Here is a 10,315-nt window from a genome sequence, read left to right as displayed (position 1 = left end):
ACCTACCATCAAGAGTTCCCTATTGCACAAGCATTTGCGTATTTCATTTAAAAGTAACACAACAGCTTTTTTTTGTTTGTTTGTTTTCATTATTATTATTATTATTTATTTATTTTTTTTATTAATCTGGGGGAAGAATAAAGAATACATTTCAGGCTAGTGGTCAAACCCACTACTGCTCGCACATCAGACATAGTATATAACCACCATACCACCCACAGGTTTCATTGTTCAGATGACACTTGGTCATTTGGTTAGATGACAATTCAATATATTTTTGTCCAGAAGATGTCACCACACTGAATTGTGTCAAATGCCTCGTAGCACGGAACCATCTCAACACATTTGCTTCAGCGGTACAGAAAGCAGCGGTGAAGCAGTGTCGTCTGTCGTGACTCACCACACTGATTCGTGGCAAATGCTTCATAACACTGAATGAACCATTTCGACACGTTGCTTGATATATATTTACTGCTTCAGAAAGCTAAGGTTTCTCCATCACTTGTACGACCCTAATTTCCAAATGTTCCACGTGACGTTGAGACGTGTTTGATGCACGAATTCTTCTTTGTTTGTATGTTTGTTTTCTTTTGATGCACGAGTTCTTTAGAGCGTCATCCTCCAGCCTTTGTGTCGTTGGACGTGCGTGCGTGCGTGCGTGACGTAGTCAAGCTTGTGTGTCTGTCACAGAGCGAAAGAGGCTTGCGTCGTATTAAATTCTCCTCTGAAGTTTATCTGGCTGATCTTCTATCTGGACCTGAGAGATGAAGAAGGCACAATCGCTCCTTTTCCAAGCGTTGACCGTGCTTGGCATTTGGGCTTCGCTTGGTGAGTTCACGTTTTTATTTGACTTCAAGGTTCACTGCAAACGTTGTTGGGACTGGATTTGTTTCTTCAGATCATTAGGGGATCAATATAAAAGGGCATTTTATTGGCCCCACCTCGGGGAAATGTATACTTGTCAGATTACTAGACATATTAAGCAAACTGTCAGTCTCATTTGAAACAATGGAAACAATACATAATACATCCGCGGTTTTGAGACACTTTCTGATCCGACTGTGAACTTTTGAAAAAAGGGTGTAGTAAAGCCTATTTAAAACTAACGACTGACTTTAAGCATTGATATACCACTCATTTAACTCACTGACCGCCACTGACTGAAAACCTGAAACATTCACTTCGGTTTGCCTTGGAAGGCTGCAAATGGATTGGACGTCTAGCACCGTCATTGGCACAGAAACGTGAGAATCCATAGCCAGTCCTCCCAGTTAAGAATAAGCGCACTTCTGTTGTTGTCAGTAGTAAGCTAAACGAACCAAAATTATACATTAATACAAATGTATATATATAACTATTTTAAAACTATTAAAATTATTATGAATTAAAAAAAAATAACACTAAATATTACTATTAAATTGTATAATAATAATTTTAATTTAATAATAATAAATTTAATAAATTCATAATAATTTATTTTTTAATTTAATTTTATAGTATTATATAATACTATATTATTAGTAGTAGTAGTATTACTAAATATAATAACACTAAATATATAATACTAAGTATTGACTAATGGCAGTTAAATACTCTTGTAGTTTAGTTTTGGTTAGTTTTAGTTTTATACTAAAGGGTCATAGTATTTACCTATGATATAAATAAATATCTACTTTTTTTAATTCCATTATAATCTTAATGATTTTTTAATCAATAAATTATCAATAAACCCAATAGATTTGTATTAATGTATAATTGTATTTTTTCATATATAAATAAAATTAACATTAAAAAATAAAAAATAAATACATATATGTTACAGTTCTACATGGACTGAGGTTTTCAATGCAACGCTTCACATTCCAGGTGTTTTGTTTCACATTGCGAGATGGATAATTTTGTATGTGGTGCTTGTGTGTGTGTTTTGTCATAATGTATCAAACGTAGGAAGAGAATGTCCAAAAGACATGTGCTTCAACACAACAGAAAACTTAGCTCCAAAACCATTGTCTGTGATCTCAATTGATCTGGATCATGAATACATATAGGTTGAGGTGCTGGAGGGGGAGGGATAATTGAACTTTTAATGACCGAAGGGAAAACAAACAACAACAAAAAACCTGCAGTTGAACACAATCTTGATGACTTTTACAATTGTTGTTACAATATGATTAACACCCCCCACCAACACAAACCTATATAAAGACAAACCGAACACTTTAAAATGCAACTTTTTTTCACCTCGACCTATAACCTTACTCACCTTGTCTTCACTGATGCAAAAGCATCTATTGCACTTTCATATGACAGTTGTTTTGGAAGGGCACTTCTTTCCTGGACTTGGTGGGCTTGGACTTGGTGCTGATGTGGATAAGTTCGCTGTAAAATGACACATTTCAAAGGTAAAGCGTTGGTCAACAACATGTCACTTGTATTCTGCTTGCCTTTAGCCAAAGCATCGAAAGCGTTACTCTTTGCACATCCTAAGTGTGTGTGGGTGTGTGCGTGCGTGTGTGTGTGTGTGTTTCAGACAACCCTATGCTGAGAGCTACAAACTCTTTTGTGAACAAGTGATCCGTCAAAGGATTATCGTTGACAAAGAAGTGCTCAGAATGGACAAGCCAAGAAGGTTGTTCGTGAACATCGTGAAGAACCATGAGGATCTTGATGCTTCAGACTACAGGTAATTTATAAATATTCATACTAAAAAGTTTTATTTTTTATTTTTTATTTAGTCTCTGAAAAAAAGCCTTGAGAGAACGTTTCATTTTGTTCTCTTTGGTGTATTTGTGTGAATGAGAAATATAAGCGCAAGAGTGAATGTATTATGTGGGTGTGTGTGATGTGAATATGTGTGTCTTGTGCTCATCTTTCCCTTTAACTTTGTTTCAGGCGGGATATGCTGAAAAGAAGATTGAAGTGTGATTTCCCCCAATTAGTTTTTTATGGGGAGAGATTTGTCTCAAAAATATTCTCACAAATGCTTTCGCGATTCACACATATCTTTTGTAGATGCACAAATATATCAGAGATTTTCACATGTATTTTCGAGATCCACAAATATATCCATGAGTTTCACATGTGTTTTTGTAATTCACAAGTATATCCTCGAAATTCACATGTGTTTTTTTTATGTAGTGCGTGCACTCATCATGAATTATTGTTTGTAAGCATTCGAATTGTATATGGGAATCAGCGGCCGAGTGCATTTATTTTTGAGACAAACATAACAAGAAACGGTCAAATTTTCTCACACAAGCGCATTCGCGATTCACACTTGTGTTTTTCGAATTCACAAATACATCCGCGATTCTCACAAATACATTAGTGATTTTCACACGTGTTTTTCAGATCCACAAATACGTCCGCGTTTTCCTCGTGTGTTTTTTAAATCCACAAATACTTCCGCAAATGTCGCATGTTTTTTTTAATGATGTGCGCGCAATTATCATGACTTGACATTTTTTAAGCATTCAGTTTTGCTTGTGAATTGCTGGAGCTGTGTTTTTTTTTTTTTTTTTTTTTTTTTTAAACAGCGAACACGCGCATTTCTTTTTGAGACAAACGTCACTCGATGTTTCACCAAGATTTTCTCACACACAGTAAACCAAGAATTTTCACGTGTCTCAAATAACCTCCGCCTCAGTCCGATAGGCGGCAGTATTGAGCGCATAGAAAGGTCAAAAGTGCCCATCAACACAGATGGCAAATGGTGTTCTACTTATGTAGCGCTTTTCCACCTTTCAAGGCGCTCAAAGCGCTTTACACTACATCGCCATCTACATACAGGTGACGCAGCACCAGGAGCAATGTGGGGTTCAGTATCTTGCTCAAGGATACTTAGGCGAGTTCATCAGGGCAGAGAATTGCACAACCTCTGGGTTGGGGGACAACTACTCTACCGCAGAGCCACGCCATCCCCATCCCCAGATCACATACGGACACCTAGCGGGTGACATTACACCGGGCAACAGATAAACAGGTGTCTTGGGTCCGTTGGAAAACCTACCCTATTCCATTTTTTGTTTTTATGTGTGTTAATAAAAAAAAAAAAAAAAAAAAAGAGAAATGAATCATCTCCCGTTTCCCAATTAAAAACTGCTAATTCAATAACGGAAACGAGACTTAATCCATTTTACCAATTACTGGTTTTGAGCTGAAGTCGAAAAACAAAATATGTCCAATATTTGTTTTTATTAACAAAAAAAAAAAAAACAACAGCACAAATATGCCAGGGGGTTATAAACATTTCAAACATTGCACATCAGGAAAATAACAAAACAAAACAAAAACAAAAAAACAATGAATAATGCTGTGAGCAATTATTCACAAAGAGATTCAAGTTTTTCCACAAATATTGTTATTTTCCGCTTTTAGATTATTTGATTTTTTAAACAGATTTATGTAGCACACAGTCTCGTTATGAAAGTGAGAAAAAGAAGGTAACAGCTTGCTAAATTTACATTTGTGTAGGTAGAATTTCGACAAAATGACAAGATTAATAATAGAAACAATCTCTTTCTTGAGATTCTTATAGAAACAAAAACAAAAAAGACATTTTCCCATTTGAGTTTGAAGTCCACATGTGTAGGCTCCTGATTCTGAACTTGCAAAGTTCTTTCCAAAATTTATTGGAAAAAGAGCAGGTCCAAAAAAGGTGCTGAACTGTCTCTGTATCAATGTCCCACTTTAATTTTTTTCATGTAGTGGTTTGCAGGATAGTACTTATCTATAGATAATTTTGAAAGCGACTTCTTTGACCTTACTTGTCAACCGAAACATATTGGGGATAGTCCATACTTAGGCGTGGACCAAATGATATCTCCAAAAAGACTTAACATATGCTTTGGATCTAATCTCGTTCTGAAATAGAGATCGAGTATATCTATTCAAATTTTTGTTATGTAGTAAACATAATTTCCCCACACTTGAATTTAGTATATTTGGAGGAGATAAAGTTTGAAATGGCATGTTTACATTTCTGCACAGCATAATGAATCCTGAAGGAATCGCATCATCAACACTAGCATATTGCTTAGGTCTAACTGGTAACTGAAAATAATCCCAAAACTCCGCGTAAAACATAGGTGCCATTAAAAAGTTGTGACACAAAAAGTGTCTTCTGCCTCTAATTGTCCAAAAATAAAGATTTGTTTTTGCAAAGAATTCAATGAGCCATGACCCGGAAGACGAGGCCTTATTGAAGAAAAACATCGTTTTCCGGTTCAAGGCTCATTGTAAAAGCGAACTCGGAGGAAAACAAATATTGGTCGTATTTTGTTTTTCGACTTCAGTTCAATAAATTGACATTGTAAAAACGGATTAAGGTTCGTTTTTCGTTTTTTATTTTCCAAAATTAGAAGGAAAAACAAACGGCCTCAAGGTACACGGACAGTCTTGATAGTTCTTGAAGTTTGGGAATCATACTTTTATAGTCTATGCGCTCAAAACTGCCACCTATCAGATGAAGGCGGAGGTTATTTGAGACACGTGAAAATTCTCGGCTTACTGTGTGTGAGAAAATCTTGGTGAAACATCGAGTGACGTTTGTCTCAAAAAGAAATGCGCGTGTTTGCTGTTAAAGAACACAGCTCCAGCAATTCACAAGCAAAATTGAATACTTAAAAAATGTCAAGTCATGATAATTGCACGCACATCATTAAAAAACATGCGAAACTTGCGGAAGTATTTGTGGATTTGAAAAACACTTGTGGAAAACGCGGACGTATTTGTGGATCTGAAAAACGCGTGTGAAAATCACTCATGTATTTGTGAGAATCGCGGATGTATTTGTGAATTTGAAAAACACGTGTGAATCGCCAATGCACTTGTTCTTGTTATGTTTGTCTCAAAAATAAATGCACGCGGCCGCTGATTCACAAATACAATTCGAATGTTTGCAAACAATAATTCATGATGAGTGCACGCACAACATTAAAAAACACATGTGAATTTCGAGGATATATTAGTGGATTACAAAAACACATGTGAAACTCATGGATATATTTGTGGATCTCGAAAATACATGTGAAAATCTTGGATATATTTGTGCATCGACAAAAGATATGTGTAAATCGCGAAAGTATTTGTGAGAATATTTTTGAGACAAATCTCTCCCCATAGTTTTTCACACCCCTTTCCAGCGCAACATGTCTGAAATGTTTTTTTTGTTTTTTTTGTTGGAGACTTTATCATCAACAGACAAACTTTTAGACAGGATACCTCAGTCATCAGGTACATCAGCTACCGACTCTACTGAGGTAAGACAAGAAAGTGACACTGAACAAATGGCTAGCACACCATCTGGTTGGAAATCCACAGAACAAAGAAGGACACTTTACAGTGCAGGGCTGCTATTGAGGACCATTCTAAGCGAATCACCCTCACTGAAATGCCCATGGCCTCCCACAGCAGAAGATTTAAATGTATGTGAAGCGAAAGCTGTTGTGCCTGTTGAACAGTACAATCGATTGGTGCAACAGAAGAACCAACACTAGCCGGGTATGTTGATATTCCTGATGATGTGAATCTAAAAGTTCTCTCTCTATGTCAAGACATTGTGTATCTGGAATGTCCATTCCTCCAACAAGTGATGCTCTCTTCCAACACAGCAAAAGGGCAAACTACGAGGCAGCAGTAATGCGACATTGTCTGACTGGTATGATGTGTGCCCCTTCACCAATTGGCAATGGATGGGACATTGAGGATGGTGAATTAACAGTAAAATGGATGACTAGAAATCCTGCCCCAGATAGTGTGCTACAGGTAATCCACTGTGGTTGCAAGATAAGCAAGTGTGAGACTGAAAGATGTTCATGCTTGTCTGCAAAAATGTCCTGTACAGATTTATGCCACTGCCAGGACTGTGAAAATATTTCAAAGGAAATGGGATGATGACACTGATGATACTGATATTGATGAGTAATCACCCACCATCTCTCCTATGTTTAGTTTCATTATCAAAATGTTACTCTCCATTTTAACACCTTTAAAACAACAACAAAAAAGGCTCTTTTCCCTTTTCCAAAAAAATAGACCTTTGTTCAATTTGACTGCCAAAAAAGATGGATGTTCCAATGAAGTGCTATTGTTTTATTGAGAGTGCACATTTCATATATGTGTGTGTATATATATATATGTGTGTGTGTATATATATATATGTGTGTGTATATATATATATATATGTGTGTGTATATATATATATATATATGTGTGTGTATATATATATATATGTGTGTGTGTGTATATATATATATGTGTGTATATATATATATATGTGTGTATATATATATATGTGTGTGTATATATATATATATATGTGTATATATATGTGTATATATATATATATATGTGTATATATATATATGTATATATATATATACACACTGATACACGGCCCATGGGAAAACCCATGGACAGTGTATCAAATACTTGTTCTCCCCACTCTATACATATATATTCCTAGATTTTGACAAAATTGGTGCAGGGAAACGTTGGGTGAACTTTTAACCCAAAGTTCAGAAGGGTATTATCTTATCAAAAAATGCATTGAACAAGTAGTGCCCAGACAGTGGAACGAAACCCATTTTCTAGGCACTTTTTCAGGGTCCACCCCAAGGCCTAATTCTATTTAACACAAGACTTATTTTTCATCCCATACAATTTATTTAGCAATTGGGGGAAATTACTTAGATACATACTGTAAAAATATTGGAGTAGAGAGATAAAAACAATGATGACATTTTGCTGCTGTCTGTTGCATTTTCCGCGTTCTGAATCTTCCCCATTGGGCTGATTTCTAAATCAGCTGAAATCGTTACTCTGCCGACGTCATCACCTAGATGGAGGCACTAGAGTGCTACAATGATAGGCGGGGCTAAACGGCAGATTAAAAGAAACATTTCTCTTCATCTGCGCTTTGCCAAATTGTTGTATATAGTCGAATGATCTCAAAATATGATTTTAATTCACATAATAATGCTATTTAATTTCATCGTGTCACAGGCGCTTTAAAAGTCAGTGATTGCAGGACTGGTTTACTTTCAAAAAGTGCTTGAGCCGAGTTTTGAGGGTTTGTATTGCGGGACACTCCCTGATGGCCCTACTATGACCCTAGTCATGGGGGCGGGGGCAAATCAAATACTTAAATAGTATTTTTTTGAATTAAGAAACAAAGCACATGAAAAAAAAATACATAGTAATGAAGTAATAAAATAGAAATAATTCTACATGAAATGAAATTCATTCTAAAAAAAAAATCAAAACTTCAAAATATAAATGAAAAATTATTGAAATAAATCAAGATTAAAAAAAATAATAATAATAATAACATTAATTCAAATAAGTGTCCCATGTGTGAATTTTGCTGTGGGAAAGTTATTCATTTAATTTTGTTTTGTTTGATGAATCTTGTGACCTCTCATATCTTAACTCTATGGCTGCCTCTTACGGTATTCAATCCATTTCAACTGATTGTTCGATCGCTTCCAGCCCCTCCCAGTTAAAATGGATTGGACGTCTATCAATATCTTTTACTTATTACCACAACAAAAATTGTGACCTGGGCTGGCGGTGGTGAGGTAAACTAATGATAACTTTTGGATAGATGTCCACTGATGTGACCACTGTAACCGAAAGGGTTAAACATCATCCTCAAAAATAAAAAGTGCAAATTACCACACAAATGTTCCTTTTTGTGCTATACACAAGTGTGGATGCAACCCCGTTGGTTACATAACTCTGTCGGAATGGCTGACGGTTACCCATTTGATTATTTCACCTTATAACGCATACTGTAGCTTGATCTGAGGCTGAAATGCATCCCAACTCTTCTTTCTTGATTTCTGTCCCAATTTACATCCATTGTCCAGTTCACTGGCGCCTGTGGCACAGCTGTGATGGTGTGTGATGTAATCCTACTTGGTTTAGTTATTGTTGGGTAAAGAGACATACTATACATTGTATCCAAAAAATTGTCCATTGCTGCCAGTTTGCTTGGATTTAATAAATCAATATTAAAATCTCCACAGATGAAGAATGTTTTCTGCTTAATAGTGGAAAACAATTGGCTCATCCATTCAGTGAAGGAATCAATACATGAACCCGGTGATCGATAGATTCAACTGACAATTATATTTTTCTTTTTTTCATTGGAGATCTCTATTGTCAAACATTCCAAGTGTTCTTGACATATCTATTCAATTCAATTTTATTTGTATAGCCCTAAATCACAACAAGGTTGTCTCAAAGGGCTTTGCAGAGGCAATATGATACAAAATCAGAAACAGCAAATGAAGCAATGAAGATGAATACATACATTTCAAGTCCTGGGCATCCCCCATCCTTAGACCCTCCATGTCGGCAAGGAAAAACTCCAAAAACTCCAGAGTCTTTGGGAGAAAATGAGAAACCTTGGGAAGTACCACACTGAGGAGAGATCCACTCCCGGGACAGATAGGCAGGGAGCACCAGTACTGCTAATGGGAATTAGCAGGCGAAGTTACAGTCCGTAAAGATACATTGGAGTAAAGGAACAAGAAGAGGTCCATCTAGCCAGATGAGACGGGGGTAGCAACGAGGACATCCATCCAGCCAGGGGTCCGGACAGTCAGGAGGCTGCAGCTGAAAAAGGGGTGGGGGGAAAGGGGAGACCGGGTGACGAGTGATGAAGAGACTAGACAGATATTACCATATTACTAGATATTACCATTGGAAAATAGAAATTAAGTAAGACAAGTGGTACTGTAGGTAGAGTGAGAAAAAGGAGATAGAACTCAGTGGCTGTACTTCCCCCAGCATTATAGCTTCTAGTGCAGCTGTATCTGTTAATACCATACATTTAATTGATTTATGAATATATAGGGCAACTCCACCACCAGTTTTCTTTTCTCTATGTATTTTAATTCGTAATCATCCATAAGAAAATCAATACCTTTATCAATATTAAACCACGTTTCTGTGATCGCAATTATGCTGAAGGGGTGTGTAAATTGGTGCAGATAGTCTTTGGTAGAGCTGACATTTTTGTACATGCTTCTGCTGTTGAAATGTATAATTGACAGTTTTGCCCATTGAGTTGATATGATTTTCATACAGATCTTGTGTAAAAATAATCGCAATTGGTAACAGTAGAAGAAAAGAAATGATTGTCAGGATCACTTTCTATATTAGGGACTCTTTTGTTGGACTCGTTGGATTTAAAGGCCTCAAGTTCTATTTGTTTGTTCTGAAGGGTTCGCAGAAGTGGATCAATGTCGCTCTTATTCCTGAGTACAGTTCGTGTGTTTGATGTATCGTTCATAGTCATTGTATGCAG

General features: G+C 36.3%; 1 long non-coding RNA gene across 5 annotated transcripts; it reads left to right on the top strand.

The window, feature by feature from the left end:
• The first annotated feature begins 646 nt into the window (after positions 1 to 646).
• On the top strand, positions 647 to 10,295 carry LOC130911587 (uncharacterized). Of its 5 annotated transcripts, none has more exons than XR_009062307.1 (6): positions 647 to 828; positions 2,286 to 2,402; positions 2,531 to 2,683; positions 2,893 to 2,921; positions 6,186 to 6,501; positions 6,612 to 10,295. It is a non-coding gene; the product is annotated as an uncharacterized LOC130911587 (long non-coding RNA). The 5 variants fall into 5 exon arrangements; XR_009062308.1 differs by having other exon boundaries at positions 650 to 828; positions 2,323 to 2,402; XR_009062306.1 differs by having other exon boundaries at positions 650 to 828; positions 2,311 to 2,402.
• The last annotated feature ends 20 nt before the right edge of the window (positions 10,296 to 10,315 follow it).

Source organism: Corythoichthys intestinalis, unplaced genomic scaffold, assembly GCF_030265065.1.
Source record: "Corythoichthys intestinalis isolate RoL2023-P3 unplaced genomic scaffold, ASM3026506v1 HiC_scaffold_62, whole genome shotgun sequence".
In the NCBI taxonomy this organism is placed as follows: Eukaryota; Metazoa; Chordata; class Actinopteri; order Syngnathiformes; family Syngnathidae; genus Corythoichthys; species Corythoichthys intestinalis.
This window is presented reverse-complemented; position numbering and strand designations above follow the sequence as displayed.